Raw genomic sequence first — 21,444 nt, forward strand, 5'->3', positions numbered from 1 at the left:
ATATCTGGTGTCACAATAGATTGCATTTAAAAAACAAAAAACTTTTTTCACTGTTATAGATTGAATAGCAGTTAGTTGTCTTCAAGCGGGTGTGTCAGGCCTACAGCGTGTACTCTGCCAACCTCTGCCAGTGCACAGTGCCACTCATATCTGGTGACACAATGGCGTGCATTTAAAACCAAAAAACTTTTTTTCACTGTTATAGATTGAATAGCAGTTAGTTGTCTGCAAGCGTCTGTGTGTCAGGCCAACAGTGTGTACTCTGCCAACCTCTGTCAGTGCACAGTGCCACTCATATCTGGTGTCACAATAGCGTGCATTTAAAAACAAAAAAAAATTCTCACTGTTATAGATTGAATAGCAGTTAGTTGTCTTCAAGCGGGTGTGTCAGGCCTACAGCTTCTACTCTGCCAACCTCTGCCAGTGGACAGTGCCACTCATATCTGGTGTCACAATAGCGTGCATTTTAAAACAAAAAAGTTTTTGACTGTAATCTAATAGCAGTCAGTGTCCTTCAAGCGGGTGTCAGGCCTACAGCGTGTACTCTGCCAACCTCTGCCAGTGCACAGTGCCACTCATATCTGGTGTCACAATAGCGTGCATTTAAAAACCGAAAAACTTTTTTTTACTGTTATAGATTGAATAGCAGTTAGTTGTCTTCAAGCGGGTGTGTCAGGCCTACAGCGTGTACTCTGCCAACCTCTTCCAGTGCACAGTGCCACTCATATCTGGTGACACAATAGCATGCATTTAAAACCCAAAAACTTTTTTTACTGTTATAGTGATACCGGAGAAACTGACGGAAGCCAAGCACAGAGAGATGGACACAGGTTTCTTCAGGAAGGAAGAGATTCTTTATTCGGTTCACCGATCGGGACTCAGAGGGACTAATGTCACCAAAATACAACAAGTTCTGAGCCCCGGACAATAGTGCAGGCTCCTTATATAGGCACATAACTCCTCCCATATTAAGCTCCACCCGCACATTCTCTTGACCAATCAATACAAATAAGAATTAACTTCCTGCTTGACCGCATGGCCTGTCCAGCACAATGGAGGAGGGGAATACTACATCCTGTATTCTTGCACATGCTCCGTACACTACTGATCGTATCTTGCCTCGTGCAACCAACTGATCGATACGTCAGCATATGCACGTACACATGCCACGTGGTAATCTCGGCCTACTAAATTTATTTTTTTTACCGAGATTCCACCACATTCCCCCCTTTGATGCCTCTTGATATTTCACAATTACTTGAGGCATCACTTAACCTTGGTTTGCATACACCGCAAGTTACCATGAACCAGACCAGACTTATCTATGATGTGAATCTTCAACACTCATCTTCCTGCATTGATTCTCCCTGATCTAGAGCCTTATATTTAGAAATTGCCATTATCTGTGCAGCAGCCTTCCTCTCTGCTATATTTTCTATCAGGCTTTGCACAGACCTAACTACTAAGGGTATAAGACATGGCAAGAGTAGACACAACATTAAAATCAGTAGGACTCCACCTACCAATGCCTTAAACCCTCCAAACCACTCATACCAGCTACCAAACCAACTACTTGGATTGTACCCTTTCCATACCTGAGTAGGCACATGCGCTAGTTTAACCATATGGCTAGTAAGCTCAGCTATTGCTTGCCCTTCGTCATCTATTTGAAGACAGCAATTGCTCAGGTTAAACTTCCCACATACACCTCCCTCTACTGCCAATAGGTAATCCAAGGCTAATCTATTTTGGTATACTGCTGTCCTCATCCTGGTATTATGCTTCGCTAGAAGATTGAGCGCTTGTGAGGTCTCATTAGTAATAATCTCAACCACTGCCTGTAATCTTATAATACGGTTGAGCATATAAATTGGGGTTCTATAACCAAAAGTACCATCCTCTGCCCATGTGGCTGGCCCATAGTAATCTATAATACGCTGGGGAGGCCATTCATCATCTTCCCAGGCGCCTATCTCTATGGGTCCCCTTTTCTTCCTATGATTCACATCATACACTTTAACACCTAAAGTCTCACCTGTTTCGATAGGTAACAAGAAGAAGGATGGTTTGAGCATACCCAACACACATGCCCCTTCCCAGTCCTGTGGCAACTCCGAATAGGCTTTCTTACCACAGATCCAGTACAAATTTGCTGGGGCTCTCCAATTAGATGTGATGGATAGATCAAACCACACATCCTTTAAATTGGCATATCTTGAAAACGGGTTAGATGGTTCTGAGACATTTGAAGCCGACCACCAAGTTGTATTCTTTGTATCATCATCATAAGCTTTTTGCCCTAGACAAGTTAATTCTCCTACAGAAGTATTATACATCATTCCAGGTCTTTAATCTCCACTCAGATTTACCTCTAACACTCATATGATAATCGGCTTGTGAAGATATTAATTGGTAACTGCCTCAGAACCGGACATTACCTCCTTTGCTTCCCAAGGCCATTGGTCTCCCATGTTAGTACCTCCACACACATAGCAGTTGGTAACATTAAGACTACCGGCAATACTTTCAGCTAAATCAATGAACAGGTTTTTAGCATTATGGGGGATCTTATTATCTATACTCATTTCTTCATAGAAGGAATGATATACCTGATGAGTCTGGGAGGTTACCGTATCAGTCTCTATCCCTATAAACAATACTGTCCCAGGGTCTAAACCCGTCCCATATATTTGAAACCCAAATAAATTACCATATTTATCTAAGAACTTGTCAGGGTTATTTATAAGTATATGGATTGGATTGCATTCCATAGACTTACAGTATGGATTGGTAGGCAACTTAGTCACAATCATGTCCTTGTCTGCTGTCTGTCCCCAAGTTGCCCACCCCACACAAGACCAATATGGGCAAAAGTTATAATCTCTATTTGGGCATCTAGGACTCACATACTTATTTTTACTACTGGGACAAATATATTTATCGTTAGACCCATACGTTCTCTCCCATCTAAGATCCCCACATACATTCCACGGCTTTCTACCACTTGATATCGCTTTACACGCATCAAATAGCAGAACACCTGAAGAATATACGGATTCTAATACTGTTTTGTTAATTAGGGTCCCCTGAGGATCTCCATTCCTGAGAGTCAACCAAATTGTACGGGGTTGATACTCTGGACTGAAGCACTTAGGTTCTCCTACTCCTAAATGGCACACACTACATTCTATATTTAAGTATCTACATCTTGATACATCTCCTTTACACTCGTATTGCGAATGCCAAATTAGGGTCTGGGAAATATGGTTACCTGTTCTTGTAGTCTTAATGCATACCTCACAGCTAGGAGTGTCGGTACCTCTACCTTCCTGAATATAAAAATACACATATAAAAACATTATTAGAAACACATCTTTCGTCGTCATCCTCAGTCTTCGTCCGTGCGATGGCACCTCAGCTTCCAGGATGTAAGGGCTGCAGGGAATGGAGTTCTGCTCGTCTTCACAGGGGTCCCTTCGAGACTTTTCCTGACTTATACACTATACGTCGGTGAGCGGACAGGCTTTATTATGGCCTTCTCACTCACTTACCAATCTCTGAAACAATAAAATTTGTAATCCACAAGGTTCCTCGTCACTCCGACTGAGTCGTGCGCTTTAACCGGATCTTGCAGGGATTCTCTGGATCTGCTGTAGCTTGCCAAGAATCGACTGCTGCTGGTTTAACCCTGGAGTGATGTATCCACGGAGTCACTTCGGCTACTTTTATCGCTGTAGGGGTAGACAAAAGAACAACATAAGGACCTCTCCACTTGGGCCCTAACGGTACATTATTCCACTCTTTAATCCACACTTGGTCTCCTGGGTGGTAACTATGAACTGGGGGATAAATATTCACAGGTAATCTATCTTGTACCCATTTCTGTACCTCCTCCATAGTCTTACCCAACTCTACAACCTGCTGCCGGGTAATTCCTTCTCCCAACTGACTCAAATCCCCCCTTAAGTTACCAAGTACGGGAGGTGGTCGCCCATACATGATCTCAAAAGGAGAGAGGCCCATCCTTCTGGTAGGTGTACTGCGGATTCGCAATAGAGCTATGGGCAAGAGAACGTTCCACTTAAGTTGGGTTTCCTGACACATTTTAGCCAACTGGTTCTTAATAGTTCTATTCATTCTCTCTACCTTACCAGAACTCTGGGGTCTATATGCCGTATGAAGCCTCCACTTTATACCAAGCATATGAGTCAGTTGTTGTAGGCACTGATGAACAAAAGCTGGACCATTGTCCGATCCTATAGAGCAGGGTAGTCCATATCGGGGTATTATTTCTCGTAGCAGGAATCTCACAACTTCTCCTGCTTTCTCTGTACGAGTAGGACATGCTTCTACCCAGCCTGAATAGGTGCACACAACTACCAGTAGGTAGCGATGTCCACCAGATTTAGGCATTACTGTATAGTCAATTTGTAGATCGGACATGGGGAGTCCCCCCATAAACTGAACTCCTGGTGGCTTTACTGGTCCTTGCCTTGCATTATTTTTAGCACACGTTACACATCTTCGTACAATGGCCTGAGTCAAGTTGGACAATCTTGGTATATAGAAATATTTTCTGAGAGATTCTTCAGTACTGTCTCTCCCAGAATGTGTCCCGTTATGATAGTTTTGGACAATTTCTACCGCTAGTGATGCAGGAATGACTATTCTTCCATCTTCTAACTGATACCATTTGTTCTCCAAATACTTTCCAGGTTCAGTCTTTAACCACTCCTCTTCTTGAGCTGTATAAACTGGAGTCCATTGAGACAGTGGAGTTGGTATAAGAGCAGCTATATGCTCCACATATTCCTGTCTTTCTGATTCAGCGGCACGCTTAGCTGCACTATCTGCCATCCGATTCCCTTTGGTTACATCACCATCTCCTCTCAGATGCGCTCGACAATGTATAATACCGACTTCTTTCGGCTCCCACACTGCTTCCAATAGTTGTAGGATTTCAGCTGCGTACTTGATTTCTTTGCCTTCTGAATTCAATAGTCCTCTTTCTTTATACAAAGCTCCGTGGGCATGAGTGGTTAAAAACGAATACTTGGAGTCCGTGTAGATGTTCACTCTTAAACCTTCAGCCAATTGTAACGCTCGTGTCAGTGCTATCAATTCTGCCTTTTGTGCTGATGTTCCTTTTGCCAGTGGCCGAGCTTCTATCACCTTATCTATCGTTGTTACTGCATATCCTGCATAGCGGATCCCTTCTTTCACATAACTACTGCCGTCGGTGTAATATTGAACATCGGGGTTCTGGATGGGAAAATCACGAAGATCTGGTCTACTTGAAAATACTTCATCCATCACTTCCAAACAATCATGTTGACTTTCAATAGGTTGTGGCAAAAGGGTAGCTGGATTTAAGGTATTTACAGTCTCTAAATGCACTCTTGGGTTTTCACACAACATTGCTTGATACTTGGTCATACGGCTGTTACTAAACCAATGATTTCCTTTGTAATCCAACAACGTCTGTACTGCATGTGGGACTCGTACATAAAGTTCTTGACCCAGAGTGAGTTTATCGGCTTCAGCTACCAGCAGGGCGGCTGCAGCTACTGCTCTTAGACAAGGTGGAAGTCCGCTGGCCACCGCATCCAGTTGCTTAGACATGTAGGCAACAGGTCTTTGCCATGATCCCAAGTACTGTGTCAATACTCCCACAGCCATTCTTCTTTGCTCATGTACATGCAGGTAGAATGGTCGTGTGTGATCAGGCAGACCTAATGCTGGGGCACTCATCAAAGCCTTCTTCACATCTTCAAATGCCGTTTGCTGTTCTTGAGTCCATAAGAAGGGGTCGTGCTCTGTACCCTTGATAGCTGCATACAGAGGTTTTGCCAGTATCGCGTAACTGGGAATCCATATCCTACAGAAGCCTGCTGCCCCCAAGAATTCTCGCACTTGTCTTCTATTCTTGGGTATCGGTATTTGGCACACAGCTTCTTTTCTCTCTGGCCCCATAATTCTTTGACCTTCAGAGATATGGAATCCCAGATATTTGACAGTTGGCAAACACAACTGAGCCTTCTTTCTAGACACCTTGTATCCTGCCTTCCAGCGAATGTGTAGTAGATCGTGCTTGCTGACATATTTCCTTTGTAACTGCTGCTATCAACAAGTCATCTACATATTGTAACAATACACACTCTCCTGGGATGGACTCAAAATCCAGTAAATCTTGACTTAGAGCTGAACCAAATAGGGTAGGTGAATTTTTAAACCCTTGGGGCAGTCTTGTCCAAGTCATTTGGCGTTTTGAGCCCGTCACAGCGTTTTCCCATTGGAAAGCGAAGATACATTGGCTTTCTGCGGCAATTCGGAGGCAAAAGAAGGCATCTTTGAGGTCTAAGACTGTAAAATAAGTTGCCCCGCCCGGAATTAAAGCAAGCAGGTTATATGGATTGGGCACAACTGGATGTATGCTAACAACCGCATCATTGACTGCTCTTAAGTCCTGCACAGGTCGATACTCATCTGTACTGGGCTTTTGAACAGGCAGCAATGGGATGTTCCAGGGGGAAGTACAGAATTTTAGGATACCATACCGTATGAACTTATCCAGATAAGATTGGATGTTCTTCTTAGCCTTCTGCGGGATGATATTGCCGTAGGCTCACTGGATACACCCCAAGTTTTAGTTCGATTTTAATAGGTGGAATATTGCGGGCCAGTCCTGGTGGGTTGTTCTCTGCCCAAACTCCTGGTATGTTGAATAAGGATTCATCACTCCTAGGGTTTTGGCTAGTCAACGCTGTATAAAGTCGCCACTCTTCTTCCTTTGGTACAGATAATGTCATAATACCTGAAGGTCCATTAAACTTTAAGGATGTTGTTCCATTTGGTAGGAACGTAATCTGCGCTTGTAATTTGGATAGCATATCACGTCCCAGCAATTGGACTGGACATTCAGGCATGTAAAGGAATTGATGTTTTACTACGTGGCCTCCCAATGTACAGAGTCGACTTTTAAGAACCGGTTTTGCAGCACTTCTTCCAGTTGCTCCTATTACAGTAATAGTTCTTCCAGATGGAGGAGCAACTAGGTTAGTCACCACCGAATGTTCAGCACCAGTGTCGATCATGAACGCACTCCTTTTTCCCCCTATTGATACATCGACCATAGGCTCCGCTCGACCAAGGGGGATGGAGCCCGGTCGGTATCAATAGTCCTCCATGACCGTGTCAGCCAATCCTACAAAGTCCCTACCTTCTCTATCGCGGGACCTTTGCGCTGCTGGATAGTACCTGTCTTCTCTTACACTTCCTCTGTTCCCATTACTTCCTCTATTACCATTGCTCCCTCCGGGGCCTCCTCTACCTCTCGCTCTGCCTCTAAAGTTTCCATAACCTGCCCTGGGTGGGTCTCTCTCATACTGCTCTCTTTGCGGACACTCACTTCTCCAATGCCCTTCTTCCTTGCAATATGCACACTGATTCCTACTCAGGGGCTCCCTATTCCACCTACTATCGCCTCTATCTGTTCCCCGTCTATCTACGCCTGCGATTGCTACCGCTAGCATATCTGCCTTTCTACGCATCTTGCGCTCTTCCTCTTTCTTTGTCTCTGTTTCCCTATTCATGTACACCTTATTTGCTACCTCCATTAGTTGGGTGATAGACATACCTGCAAACCCTTCTAACTTTTGTAGCTTGCGCTTAATATCTCCGTAAGCTTGGCTCACAAAGGCGGAGTTTACCATTTGGGAATTATCAGCGTCTTCCGGATTAAAGGACAAGCGGTATGCCTCCAATAATCGGTCATAAAAGACACTGGGCGCTTCATCACTTTTCTGAATCACCTCAACTGTCTTCGACATATTAATGGCTTTCTTCCCTCCGGCTTTCATGCCAGCAATTATAGCGTCTCTATAGGCTTTTAGTTGAACCATATCTGCGCCATTAACATTCCAGTCAGGATCGGTATTAGGATAATGTGTTGCGGCCCATGCTGCTGGATTGGCTTGATTTAAAGCACGGGCTTCATCCTCTAGCGCTTTAATGGCCGCTTGGTTAATCCTAGTCCTTTCCTCATTATTGAACAATGTCATTAATAACTGCTGGCAATCAGCCCATGTCGGATTATGTGTCTGAACTATCGAGGTGAACAGATCGGTCATAGCTTGTGGTTTCTCAGTGTACGAGGAATTGTGGGTCTTCCAATTCAAGAGATCGGTAGTCGTGAACGGGACATATACGAAGACTGGGTCAGCATATACCATTTGACCTGCGGCATCGAGATAGGCTGACCCAGGATTCAGACGAAGAGGCATCTGGGTCGTTGGGTACCGGTCAGTTGTCGGGTTGGTATAGGGCTACGTGAAGGGGCATCGGTTAGAGGTTCCAGTCGGGGGGTGGTAAGGCATGAGGATGTGGGAGCTTGATTTTGGGAAAGGTCGGTGAATAGAATATTCTGAGCCGAGCTAGAAGAAGCTTGACCGGAAGTTTGAAGTGGCGCCAAATCAGGATATTCAGATCTAACGGGGGTTGGTTCCGGAAGGGAAGGTTTAATACGAGGGGGGGTGGATTCTGCACTGGAGGAGGAAGCGGAAGTGGATGGGGGCAATGGGGGAAGGGGTGTAGAGCTTCCTGTACTCGTATCACTTCCTCCTAAAGGGAAGTAAGGGGGCGGCAAAGGGATCTCAGACTCAGGGGGCGTGTCCAAAATGGGCCTAACCATAGTCCTAGTGGACAAACAAGTCCTGGCCACCATGAGGCGACATTGCTCCTCGTGGCATATCCGAATCCATCTTGGCGAGTCGTTTACGGCCTGTCTCCAACAATCAATATATGGAAACTGTCCGTAAAGTTCAGGCCTACCTGATACAGCCACGTGCACACGTTGTACCAGAGTTGGATCCAAACTGCCACGTGGCGGCCATGCCGCAACCAAAGTAGGCCACTCCCTAGTGCACAAAGTGACCAAACGTACAGGGGACATTTTAACCCCAAAATCACAGGTTTTAAATACCTTTTTGAAATTCTTTACCATACAACCTAAGGGATCCAAGATCGTTGACTCCGACGCGCCCATACTTATCAATGGAGCGTCGTTGACAACGAATACTATGCACACGTTCTATTCAACAGTCACACCCGTTTCTTCCGGCAACAGCACCACGTGGTACGGTTACCAAGTGAAACGTACACAATAACACAATAAACACTCAAGGAATTCCCGTACACACACAGCTGTTACACCAGTCACTAAATAATCAATATTATGCCCTTTGGCGAAACTATACAGTCACCCACGCTATAATTCTCTATATATGAATTACCCGTCTATAACACACCCCAGTAACATCGTCTTTTACAAATAGCGGTTACAGTACGGTTAGCATAGGTCAAAGCACAATTTAAGGTCACAATACAATTATTAGTGGTTATGGTGTTAAACATGCAATAGACGACAATGATTAGTACTTATATACAGTGTCAGTAAATATACAGGGTTATGGTACCGTGCACTATGATACAGCAACACACTATTAACACTCGCTAGACGGCTGAGCTCGCGCTATCTAACAAGATATACACTTTACTAACAATCTTTAACACATATACAATTCCAACTAAACTATTGGCCAGTACCTTGAATGGACTACCTAAAACTATCTACATCCGTTTTGGTTAGCCACACTGCCCAAGCACCACATATAGCGAACTAGAGGGCGGAATTTACAACAGAACCCTTTTAGTCTTTCTACTCTATCAATAGTCTAGTGGGTTCCAAATTTACACGCCTTCCCACTTAGCCAAGATAGGTTGAGATCTAGCGGACCGAATTTACACAGGCGCCGCTTAGTCTCCCGGTCCCTCCGATCTAGCGAACAAAATATACACCCTAGAACGCTAGTCTAGACAAGACACCGGTGTCCGGCTAGGGCTATTTACACAGGACCCCGCCTGACTTCAAACCAAATCAAACGGTCTTACTAAAGAGCGTTCGATTGAGCGGTGCGCCTTCGCTCCTTCCCTCCGACAGAGGGGGCAGATTCCATACACAGATTTAAACCCCTTATGGGCCTACCGCACAATCGGTATACCCCTAGTGGGTCCGCCGTCTAAAACAGCGGTCGTCTTACCTCCTCGTTCCTGAACCTGAGTTCACACTCATCGACGGGGACACCCCAGCACTTCTTACGTAGAGGCCGATGATCTCCTGGACAACAGACCAGTGGAGCCGAGACGAAGGAAGGTCCACGCAGAAGTTCAGGGGTGCAGCCGTAGAGAACGTGGGCAAAGATAGACCGTCTCACGCCTCTGCCTCTCAGCTACCGTTGAACGATGAGCTTCCCGGCCAATGCACCAAATGATACCGGAGAAACTGACGGAAGCCAAGCACAGAGAGATGGACACAGGTTTCTTCAGGAAGGAAGAGATTCTTTATTCGGTTCACCGATCGGGACTCAGAGGGACTAATGTCACCAAAATACAACAAGTTCTGAGCCCCGGACAATAGTGCAGGCTCCTTATATAGGCACATAACTCCTCCCATATTAAGCTCCACCCGCACATTCTCTTGACCAATCAATACAAATAAGAATTAACTTCCTGCTTGACCGCATGGCCTGTCCAGCACAATGGAGGAGGGGAATACTACATCCTGTATTCTTGCACATGCTCCGTACACTACTGATCGTATCTTGCCTCGTGCAACCAACTGATCGATACGTCAGCATATGCACGTACACATGCCACGTGGTAATCTCGGCCTACTAAATTTATTTTTTTTACCGAGATTCCACCACAATAGATTGAATAGCAGTTAAGCGTGTACTCTGCCAACCTCTGTCAGTGCACAGTGCCACTCATATCTGGTGTCACAATAGCGTGCATTTAAAACCAAAAAACTTTTTTTACTGTTATAGATTGAATAGCAGTTAGTTGTCTTCAAGCGGGTGTCAGGCCTACAGCGTGTACTCTGCCAACCTCTGCCAGTGCACAGTGCCACTCATATCTGGTGTCGCAATAGATTGCATTTAAAAACCAAAAAACTTTTTTCACTGTTATAGATTGAATAGCAGTTAGTTGTCTTCAAGCGGGTGTCAGGCCTACAGAGTGTACTCTGCCAACCTCTGCCAGTGCACAGTGCCACTCATATCTGGTGTCACAATAGCGTGCATTTAAAAACCCCAAAACTTTTTTTTACTGTTATAGATTGAATAGCAGTTAGTTGTCTTCAAGCAGGTGTGTCAGGCCTACAGCGTGTACTCTGCCAACCTCTGCCACTGCACAGTGCCACTTATATCTGGTGTCACAATAGCGTGCATTTAAAACCAAAAAACTTTTTTTACTGTTATAGATTGAATAGCAGTTAGTTGTCTTCAAGCGGGTGTCAGGCCTACAGCGTGTACTCTGCCAACCTCTGCCAGTGCACAGTGCCACTCATATCTGGTGTCACAATAGCTTGCATTTAAAAACAAAAAAGTTTTTGACTGTAATATAATAGCAGTCAGTGTCCTTCATAAGTGTGTGTCAGACCTACAGCGTGTACTCTGCCAACCTCTGCCAGTGCACAGTGCCACTCTTATCTGGTGTCGCAATAGATTGCATTTAAAAACCCCAAAACTTTTTTCACTGTTATAGATTGAATAGCAGTTAGTTGTCTTCAAGCGGGTGTGTCAGGCCTACAGCGTGTACTCTGCCAACCTCTGCCAGTGCACAGTGCCACTCATATCTGGTGTCACAATAGTGTGCATTTAAAAACCCCAAAACTTTTTTTTTTACTGTTATAGATTGAATAGCAGTTAGTTGTCTTCAAGCGGGTGTCAGGCCTACAGCGTGTACTCTGCCAACCTCTGCCAGTGCACAGTGCCACTCATATCTGGTGTCACAATAGCGTGCATTTAAAAACCCCAAAACTTTTTTCACTGTTATAGATTGAATAGCAGTTAGTTGTCTTCAAGCGGATGTGTCAGGCCTACAGCGTCTACTCTGCCAACCTCTGCCAGTGCACAGTGCCACTCTTATCTGGTGTCGCAATAGATTGCATTTAAAAACCCAAAAACTTTTTTCACTGTTATAGATTGAATAGCAGTTAGTTGTCTGCAAGCGGATGTGTCAGGCCTACAGCGTCTACTCTGCCAACCTCTGTCAGTGCACAGTGCCACTCATATCTGGTCTCACAGTAGCTTGCACGCATAGTACCACTAATCCAAAAAAAAATGACAGGCAGAGGCAGGCCACCCCGCAGGGGCCATCGTGGTCGTGGTGCTGTGATTCCCTTTTGCCCTAGAATAATTACCAGTTTTCAGAGGCCACTTACCCTGAACTTGAAAAGTTCTGAGGACATAGTTGACTGGCTAACACAGGACACCCAATCTTCTACAACTTCCGCTCAGAACCTTGACGAACCATCCTCCTCCAGCTTAGCTTCGGGCACCTCTCAAGATACCACTCACCCGCCTGCCGACACCACCAACACTATCACCACAGCCGCTTCACTTTATCTGTCAGAGGAGTTATTTACACATCCGTTTGAAGAAATAAATGATGCGCAACCATTATTGCCAGAGGATGTAGATAACAGGGATATGTCTCAGTCAGGCAGCATTACACACATGGACGTACGGTGTGATCATGATGATGTTGAACCCGCTACTGCTTCCTTTGCTGAGTTGTCAGATGCAAGTGAAGCGGTTGATGATGACTATGCGTCCATGGATGTCACGTGGGTGCCCGCTCGGCAAGAAGAAGAACAGGGTGAAAGTTCAGATGGGGAGATAGAGAGGAGGAGGAGACGAGTTGGAAGCAGGGGGAGGTCGTCGCAAGGAGCTAGTGGCACAGTCAGACAGCATGCCTCGGCACCCGGGGTCAGCCCGACAGCACGCCAATCAATGCATGCTGTGTCCACCACCATAATGCCGTCATTGCAGAGCTCAGCAGTGTGGAATCTTTTTGGTGTGTCTGCCTCTGACAACAGTGATGCCATTTGCAACCTGTGCCAAAATAAACTGAGTCGTGGGAAGTCCAACACCCACCTAGGTACAACTGCTTTGCGTAGGCACATGATCGCACATCACAAACGCCTATGGGATCAACACTTGAGTACAAGCAGCACGCAAACTCAAAGCTGCCATCCTCCTCCTGGTTCAGCATCTTCAGCCACATCAACCACTGCTGTCCTCCTTGCCCCCTCTCAACCATCCGCCACTCCATCTCTCACCTTGAGCAGTTCCCGCTCATCTGCCCACAGTCATGTGTCTGTCAAGGACATGTTTGAGCGTAAGAAGCCAATGTCAGAAAGTAACCCTCTTGCCCGGCGTCTGACAGCTGGCTTTTGTCTGAAATATTAGCCCGCCAGCTTTTACCATACAAGCTGGTGGAGTCTGAGGCATTCAAAAAATTTGTAGCTATTGGGACACCGCAGTGGAAGGTACCCGGATGAAATTTCTATTCACAAAAGGCAATCCCCAACCTGTACTCGATTGTGCAAAAGGAAGTAATGGCATGTCTGGCACACAATGTTGGGGCAAGGGTCCATCTGACCACTGATACCTGGTCTGCAAAGCATGGTCAGGGCAGGTATATCACCTACACTGCGCATTGGGTAAACCTGCTGACGGCTGCCAAGCATGGAATGTGTGGCTCTGCAGAGGAGTTGGTGACACCGCCACGACTTGCAGGCAGGCCTGCTGCCACCTCCTCTACTCCTCCTACTCCATCCTCTTCCATAACCTCCTCGGCTGAGTCCTCTTCTGCTGCTGCTTCTTGCTCCACATCAACGGCACCCCCCCAGCTCCCCAGGTACTATTCCACATCCCGGATACGGCAGTGTCACGCCGTCTTGGGTTTGATTGCTTGAAAGCAGAGAGTCACACCGAACAAGCACTCCTGTCCGCCCTGAACGCACAGGTGGAAAAGTGGCTGACTCCGCACCAACTGGAGATCGGCAAAGTGGTTTGTGACAACGGAACAAATTTGTTGGCGGCATTGAAGTTGGACAAGTTGACACATGTGCCGTGCATGGCACATGTGTGTAATCTGATTGTATAACGCTTTGTGCATAAATACACAGGCTTACAGGACGTCCTGAATCAGGCCAGGAAGGTGTGTGGCCATTTCAGGCATTCCTACCCAGCTATGGGGCACTTTGCAGATATCCAGCGGCGAAACAACATGCCAGTGAGGCGCTTGATTTGCGACAGCCCGACACGTTGGAATTCAACACTCCTAATGTTCGACCGCCTGCTCCAACAAGAAAAAGCTGTTAATGAATATTTGTATGACCTGGAAGAGGATTGTGAGGAAGAGGAGTCAGAGGAGGAATGTGGCTTTGAGGAGGAGGAGGAAGACCAACCACAACAGGCATCCCACGGTGCTCGTTGTCACCTATCTGGTACCCGTGGTGTTGTACGTGGCTGGGGGAAGAACATACCTTCATTGAGATCACTGAGGAGGAGGAATGGGAAATGAGTAGCTTGGCATCCAACCTTGTGCAAATGGGGTCTTTCATGCTGTCATGCCTGTTGATGGACCCTCGTATAAAAAGGCTGAAGGAGAACGACCTGTACTGGGTGTTCACTCTACTAGACCCCCGGTAAAAGCAGAAAGTGGCTGAAATGTTACCAAATTACAACAAGTCGGAAAGGATGCAGCATTTGCAAAATAAATTAAAAAGTATGCTTTACACAGCATATAAGGGTGATGTCACAGCACAATGGGAATCTAACAGGGGAAGAGGTGAAAGTAATCCTCCTCCTCCCATGACCACGCCGGCAAGGACAGGATGCTTTACAGACGTGTTGTTGATGGAGGACATGCAGAGCTTTTTAAGTCCTACGCATCGCCAAAGCCCTTCGGGATCCACCCTCAGAGAACGACTCGACCGACAGGTAGCAGACTACCTCGCCTTAACTGCAGATATCGACACTTTGAGTAGCGATGAACCCCTTCACTACTGGGTGTGCAGACTTGACCTGTGGCCTGAGCTATCCCAATTTGCGATAGATCTTCTGGCCTGCCCCACTTCAAGTGTCCTGTCAGAAAGGACCTTCAGTGCAGCAGGAGGTATTGTCACTGAGAAGAGAAGTCGCCTAGGTCAAAAAAGTCTAGATTACCTCACCTTTATTAAGATGAATGAGGGATGGATCCCGAAGGGACTGACAGTGGGCGATACATTCGACTGAAAAAGGCCTGATGAGATGAGCTGCCTTGGGCTAAAAATGGTCCACACGCTGCTGTATTTTAGCTCTGAATGCCGGTTGACTTGCGTGACTTATCTGCCAGCAACTAGGGTTCAAGCCGCAATGTTTTAGGGCACTTTCTGCCTGGGAAACAAACATCAATTTTTCTGGCCGCTGCTACAGCAGCGGCTGCAACAATACCTAATTTTTCAGGCATGTGTACATGCCTAATTTTTCGGTCCTCTGGTACTGCACTGTGGCTTCAAAAAACAAACCAAAAAAAAGGCACATAACAGGGATTAAACTGATAGGAATAGTACTACTTAACACACCACTCCTATCTGGTGGCACATTAGATTGCACGCGCAGTGCCCCAAATTTGAAGTAGGAGGACCGACCAAGCATCTTTTTTCATCTCCCGGTTCCTAAAATCAATGCCATATACACGTCCCCTGATAGTGCGCCAGCTCGTTATTCTCTTGGGCGCCAGCTCGTTATTCTCTTTTTCACTTCATTTGGGACACTTTACTGCACTATGGGCACTTAGACCCACTCTTTGTCTTGCACAGTGTTATTCCTAGCCAGCATCTGTGATGGGAAATCAGGCAGTCATCTAAACGTTTAGATTGAGCTTTAGCTTAGAACACCCTTGAAGGTGTTTAAGGAAATTAGGGTTAGTTTAGAGGATTCTTCTTAGACCTCTCTGAGTCTTTATAGCTAGTGATGTACCGAACTGTCCGCGGCGGGCGGACACATGCGCAGTTCGATCCGCCCCCTATTCGTCATCATTGGGCAAACTTTGACCCTGTGCCTCTCGGTCAGCAGACACATTCCAGCCAATCAGCAGCACTCCCTCCCTTCCACACCCTCCAACCTCCCTCCCAGCATCCATTTTCGATTCATTCTGAAGCTGCATGCTTAGTGAGAGGAGGGAAAGTTTAGCTGCTGCTGATTAGATAGGGAAATTGATAGCTAGGCTAGGGTATTCAGTGTCCACTACCAGGGCTGCCATCAGAAATTTTGGGGCCCCTGACAAAGCACAAAGTCTGGGCCCCCCCCCCTCCCGGGCCCGCCCACGCCCTACCTAGTTCGCTGACAATGATGCAGGACTGAATGTGGTGTGTATGGTGGAAGTAAATTAGAATGTGTGTAATGGATGTAGTGTTTGTGTGTATTAGATACTGTTTGTGCAGTGAATGCAGAGTGTGTGTTTGTGTAGCGGATGCAGTGTGTATAGTGAACATAGAGTGTGTTTGAGTAGTGGATGTAGTGTGTGTTTGTGTAGTGGATGTAGTGTTTGTATGTACTATATGAAATGTGTTTAGTGGATGCAGTGTCTGTAGTGGATGTAGTGTGTGTATTAGACGCAGTGTCTGTGTATAGTGAATGCAGAGTGTTTAAATTTATGGTGGATGTAGTGTGTGTACAGAGTGTGTGTTAGTGTGTAATAAATGCAGAGTGTGTGTTAGGGTGTAATAAATGCAGAGTGTGTGTTAGGGTGTAATAAATGCAGAGTGTGTGTTAGGGTGTAATAAATGCAGAGTGTGTGTTAGGGTGTAGTGAATGCAGAGTGTGTCAGTGTAATGAATGTAGTGTGTGTAAATTTGTAGTGAATGCAGAGTGTGTGTTAATGTGTAGCGGATGCAGAGTGTGTGTTAATGTGTAGCGGATGCAGAGTGTGTGTTAGTGTAGTGAATGCAGAGTGTTAATGTGTAGTGAATGCAGAGAGTGTGTTAGTGTGTAGCGGATGCAGAGTGTGTGTTAGTGTAGTGAATGCAGAGTGTGTGTCAGTATAGTGGATGCAGTGAGTGTGTTAGTGTGTAGTGTATGCAGAGTGCATGTTGTATTAGTGAATGCAGTGTGTGTATTGTATTAGTGTATGCAGTGTGTGTGTGTTAGTGTATGCAGTGTGTGTATGCAGTGTGTGTTAGTGTATGCAGTGTGTGTGTGTTGTATTCGTGTATGCAGTGTGTGTTGTGTCAGTGTTTGCAGAGTGTGTGTTGTGTCAGTGTTTGCAGAGTGTGTCTTGTGTCAGTGTATGCAGAGTGTGTCTTGTGTCAGTGTATGCAGAGTGTGTTGTGTCAGTGTATGCAGAGTGTGTTGTGTCAGTGTATGCAGAGTGTGTTGTGTCAGTGTATGCAGAGTGTGTTGTGTCAGTGTATGCAGAGTGTGTTGTATTAGTGTATGCAGTGTGTGTTGTGTTAGTGTATGCAGTGTGTGTGTGCAGGGCCGTCTTTAATAACGACTGGACCCGCTTGCTTGGGCCCCCTGGGCCCTGCCGCCGTCGCCCCTCACTCCCTGGTATGCAATCACGGCATCCATCCCAATACAGTGGCGGCATTAAATAGAATGAATTTTATTGGGACACCCAATTGCAAGATTGGACTAAAGGTAGAACCCCATCTGTCGTGCAACTCTAACAATGCTTTGACAGGTGGGGCTCTACCAATTTCCCATGCTTGCAGGGTTGTATTTAGCACTGTTTTGTGTGTTTGAATGTAAGCATGTGTTTGTATGAAGTATGTTTGTGTTAATGTGTTTGTATGTGGTACTGGAGTTTGAATGAAAGTGTGCATTTATGTGTAGTGTTTGTTTTTGAATGTAGGAGTGTGCTTGTATGCGGTGTTGAAGTTTGAATGGAGGGGTGTATTTGTATATAAAGCTGCGGCTCAGATGCACAGGTACATAGTCTGACACACAAGCAGATACACAGATACATACACTGACTACATACAGATAAGCAGGCACATACACTGACAGACATACTGACACACAGGTACATATATTGACACACACAGACACATACACTGGTAGACGTACTGACAGACACACAGGCTTATATACAGACATACTGACACACACACTGATCAACAGACTGACACACATACACTGACAGAAATACTGACACACATCCAGGCACATATACTGACACACACAGACACATACAGAGACTGACACATGCATGCACATGCACTGACAGACATACTGACACACACACATAGACATACTGACACACACACAAATATTTTGACACACAGACAGACCTACTGACACACACAGATATATTGACACACAGACAAACAGACATACTGACACACAGACACACAGACAAACAGACATACTGACACACAGACAAACAGACATACTGACACACAGACAAACAGACATACTGACACACAGACAAACAGACATATACAGACACACAGACAGATATATTGACACACAGACAAACAGACATACTGACACACAGACATACTGACACACAGACATACTGACACACAGACATACTGACACACAGACATACTGACACACATGTAAAATGTACATTTTTAAACCCACCCTCCAGTTTCGTACCTTTTGCTGGAGGGTGGATTCTATGGGGTCCAGTGTGGTGCCTGAGGATGATGGGAGTGAGGATCCCCCATCCTCACTCCCTCCCAGCCGGCTGCCGGAAAGCAAGGGGCCCGGTCGTGGGGGGAAAGAGCGCCCGACCGGGCCCCTGCTGATACAAGCCCTCCGGGTGGCCCTAAGTGCATGGACCACCCGGTGGGACTCAGAAGACGGGGGGAAATTTTTTACATAATTTTTTAATTTAATTAAATGGTTTCTGCCCCCTCCCTGCTTACCTTGTCCAGGGAGGGGGGAGATTCCATGATCCCTGGTGGTCCGGTGGGTGGGCCCCCGGCTCCCCTTTACCGCAGAGGGGGCCCAGGCAGCACACAGCTTCTCTTCTCTCCTCTGTTCCAATAACTCTCGCGAGACCCGCGGAGCGTTGCCATGGCAACCGGGTCTCGCAAGAGTTATTACAAGAGAGAAGAAGCTGTGTGCTGCCTGGGCCCCCTCTGCGGTAACAGGGAGCTGGGGGGCCCGCGGCTGCACACATAGATAGCGATATTCGCTATCTATGTGTGCAGGGAAGGAAAGTGGGGCCCAGGACTGCCAGAGCAGTCCGGGCCCCCCAGGGCCGCCGGGCCCGTGACAACTGTCACGGTTGTCACCCCCTGATGGCGGCCCTGTCCACTACAATCCTGAAGGACTCATCTGATCTCTGCTGTAAGGACAGCACCCCAAAAAGCCCTTTTTAGGGCTAGAACATCAGGCTGCTTTTTTTTTTTTTTTTTTCCTGTGTAATGTAATTGCAGGTGCCTGCCTGCCAGCTTCTGTGTGAGGTTCACATTGGATACTGTGCCCACTTGCCCAGTGCCACCACTCATATCTGTTTTTACAATAGCTTAAGCTTTAGATTTAAAAGAAATAATTTTTTTTCACTGTAATAGAAGAGCAGTTAGTTGTCTGCAAGCGTCTGGGTGTCAGGCCTACTTCAGCGTGTGCTCTGCACACCTGTGCCAGCGTGCTTTGACAGTTGCGGCTGCAACAATACCAAATTTTTCAGGCATGTGTACATGCCTAATTTTTAGGCCCACTGGTGCAGCACTGTGGCTTCAAAAACCAAACCAAAAAAAAATCCTCCAAGATGGCACCAATATACCAGTGGTCTAAGCATCTTCCCACCTTGGCCTAAAAAGGGGAGGTGATTCAACAATTAAAAATCTCTGCCATTTACACGTGCACTGATAGGAGACGCGGAAGGTATTAAACTGATATGAACAATACTAAACTCACCACTCCTATCTGGTGGCACATTAGCTTGCCCGCGCAGTGCCCCAAATTTCAAGTAAAAGGACCGACCAAGCATCTTCTTCCATCTCCCTGTTACATAAATCAATGCCATATCCATAGAAATTGTACATAATATCCAGGATAGTTTTACAGGGCCAAATCATGTCGCCTGTTGAAAGAGGTGACCTTGCTCGGGTCCCAGGTGTGCGGTTCCTAAAATGGCTGCCATATACATGTCCACTGATAGGAGACGCGGAAGGTATTAAACTGATATGAACATTTACTAAACTCACCACTCCGAGTGCTGTTATTTATTTAATTTTTTTGTGGTGAGGCTTTACAGGACAGAGTGCTTCTCCACGGGACATGTTAACTCACGGGCAGCTGGCTCATCAAGGAACCAGAGCAGCTTGAACGAGGTGACCTTGCTCGGGTCCCAGGTGTGCGGTTCCTAAAATGGCTGCCATATACACGTCCACTGATAGGAGACGCGGAAGGTATTAAACTGATATGAACAATACTCCACTCCTATCAGTAGGTCCGTCCCATTGTGATTTATGCCCCCCACCCACCGCGCAGGGATGGGGGCCGGGGGGGAGGAAAGTAGGCCCCCCCATTGTGATTTATGGCCCCCTCCCACCGCGCAGGGGTGGGGGCCGAGGGGGGGAGGACAGTAGGTCCCCCCATTGTGATTTATGGCCCCCACCCACCGCGCAGGGGTTGGGGAGGACAGTAGCTCCCCCCAGTGTGTATCATGGGCTTTGAGGACAGGTGTCAATCCATACCTGCCAAGTGACCCTATGTAGGGGTAACAGTCCCTATTCTGCTCTGTGTCAGTGTGTATCATGGTCTCTGTGGACGGGGAACAGTCTCTATTCTGCTCTGTGTCAGTGTGTATCATGGTCTCTGTGGACGGGGAACAGTCTCTATTCTGCTCTGTGTCAGTGTGTATCATGGACTCTGTGGACAGGGAACAGTCTCTATTCTGCTCTGTGTCAGTGTGTATCAGGGGCTTTGAGGACAGGTGTCAATCCATACCTGCCAAGTGACCCTATGTAGGGGGAACAGTCCCTATTCTGCTCTGTGTCAGTGTGTATCATGGTCTCTGTGGACGGGGAACAGTCTCTATTCTGCTCTGTGTCAGTGTGTATCATGGTCTCTGTGGACAGGGAACAGTCTCTATTCTGCTCTGTGTCAGTGTGTATCAGGGGCTTTGAGGACAGGTGTCAATCCATACCTGCCAAGTGACCCTATGTAGGGGGAATAGTCTCTATTCTGCTCTGTGTCAGTGTGTATCATGGTCTCTGTGGACGGGGAACAGTCTCTATTCTGCTCTGTGTCAGTGTGTATCATGGTCTCTGTGGACAGGGAACAGTCTCTATTCTGCTCTGTGTCAGTGTGTATCGGGGTTTTGAGGACAAGTGTCAATCCATATCTGCCAAGTGACCCTATGTAGGAGGAACATTCCCTATTCTGCTCTGTGTCAGTGTGTATCAGGGGTTTTGAGGACAGGTGTCAATCCATATCTGCCAAGTGACCCTATGTAGGGGGAACAGTCCCTATTCTGCTCTGTGTCAGTGTGTATCAGGGGTTTTGAGGACAGGTGTCAATCCTTATCTGCCAAGTGACCCTATGTAGGAGGAACAGTCTCTATTCTGCTCTGTGTCAGTGTGTATCAGGGGTT

The sequence above is a fragment of the Pelobates fuscus genome, chromosome 4 (genome assembly GCF_036172605.1).
Source record: "Pelobates fuscus isolate aPelFus1 chromosome 4, aPelFus1.pri, whole genome shotgun sequence".
Lineage (NCBI taxonomy): Eukaryota > Metazoa > Chordata > Amphibia > Anura > Pelobatidae > Pelobates > Pelobates fuscus.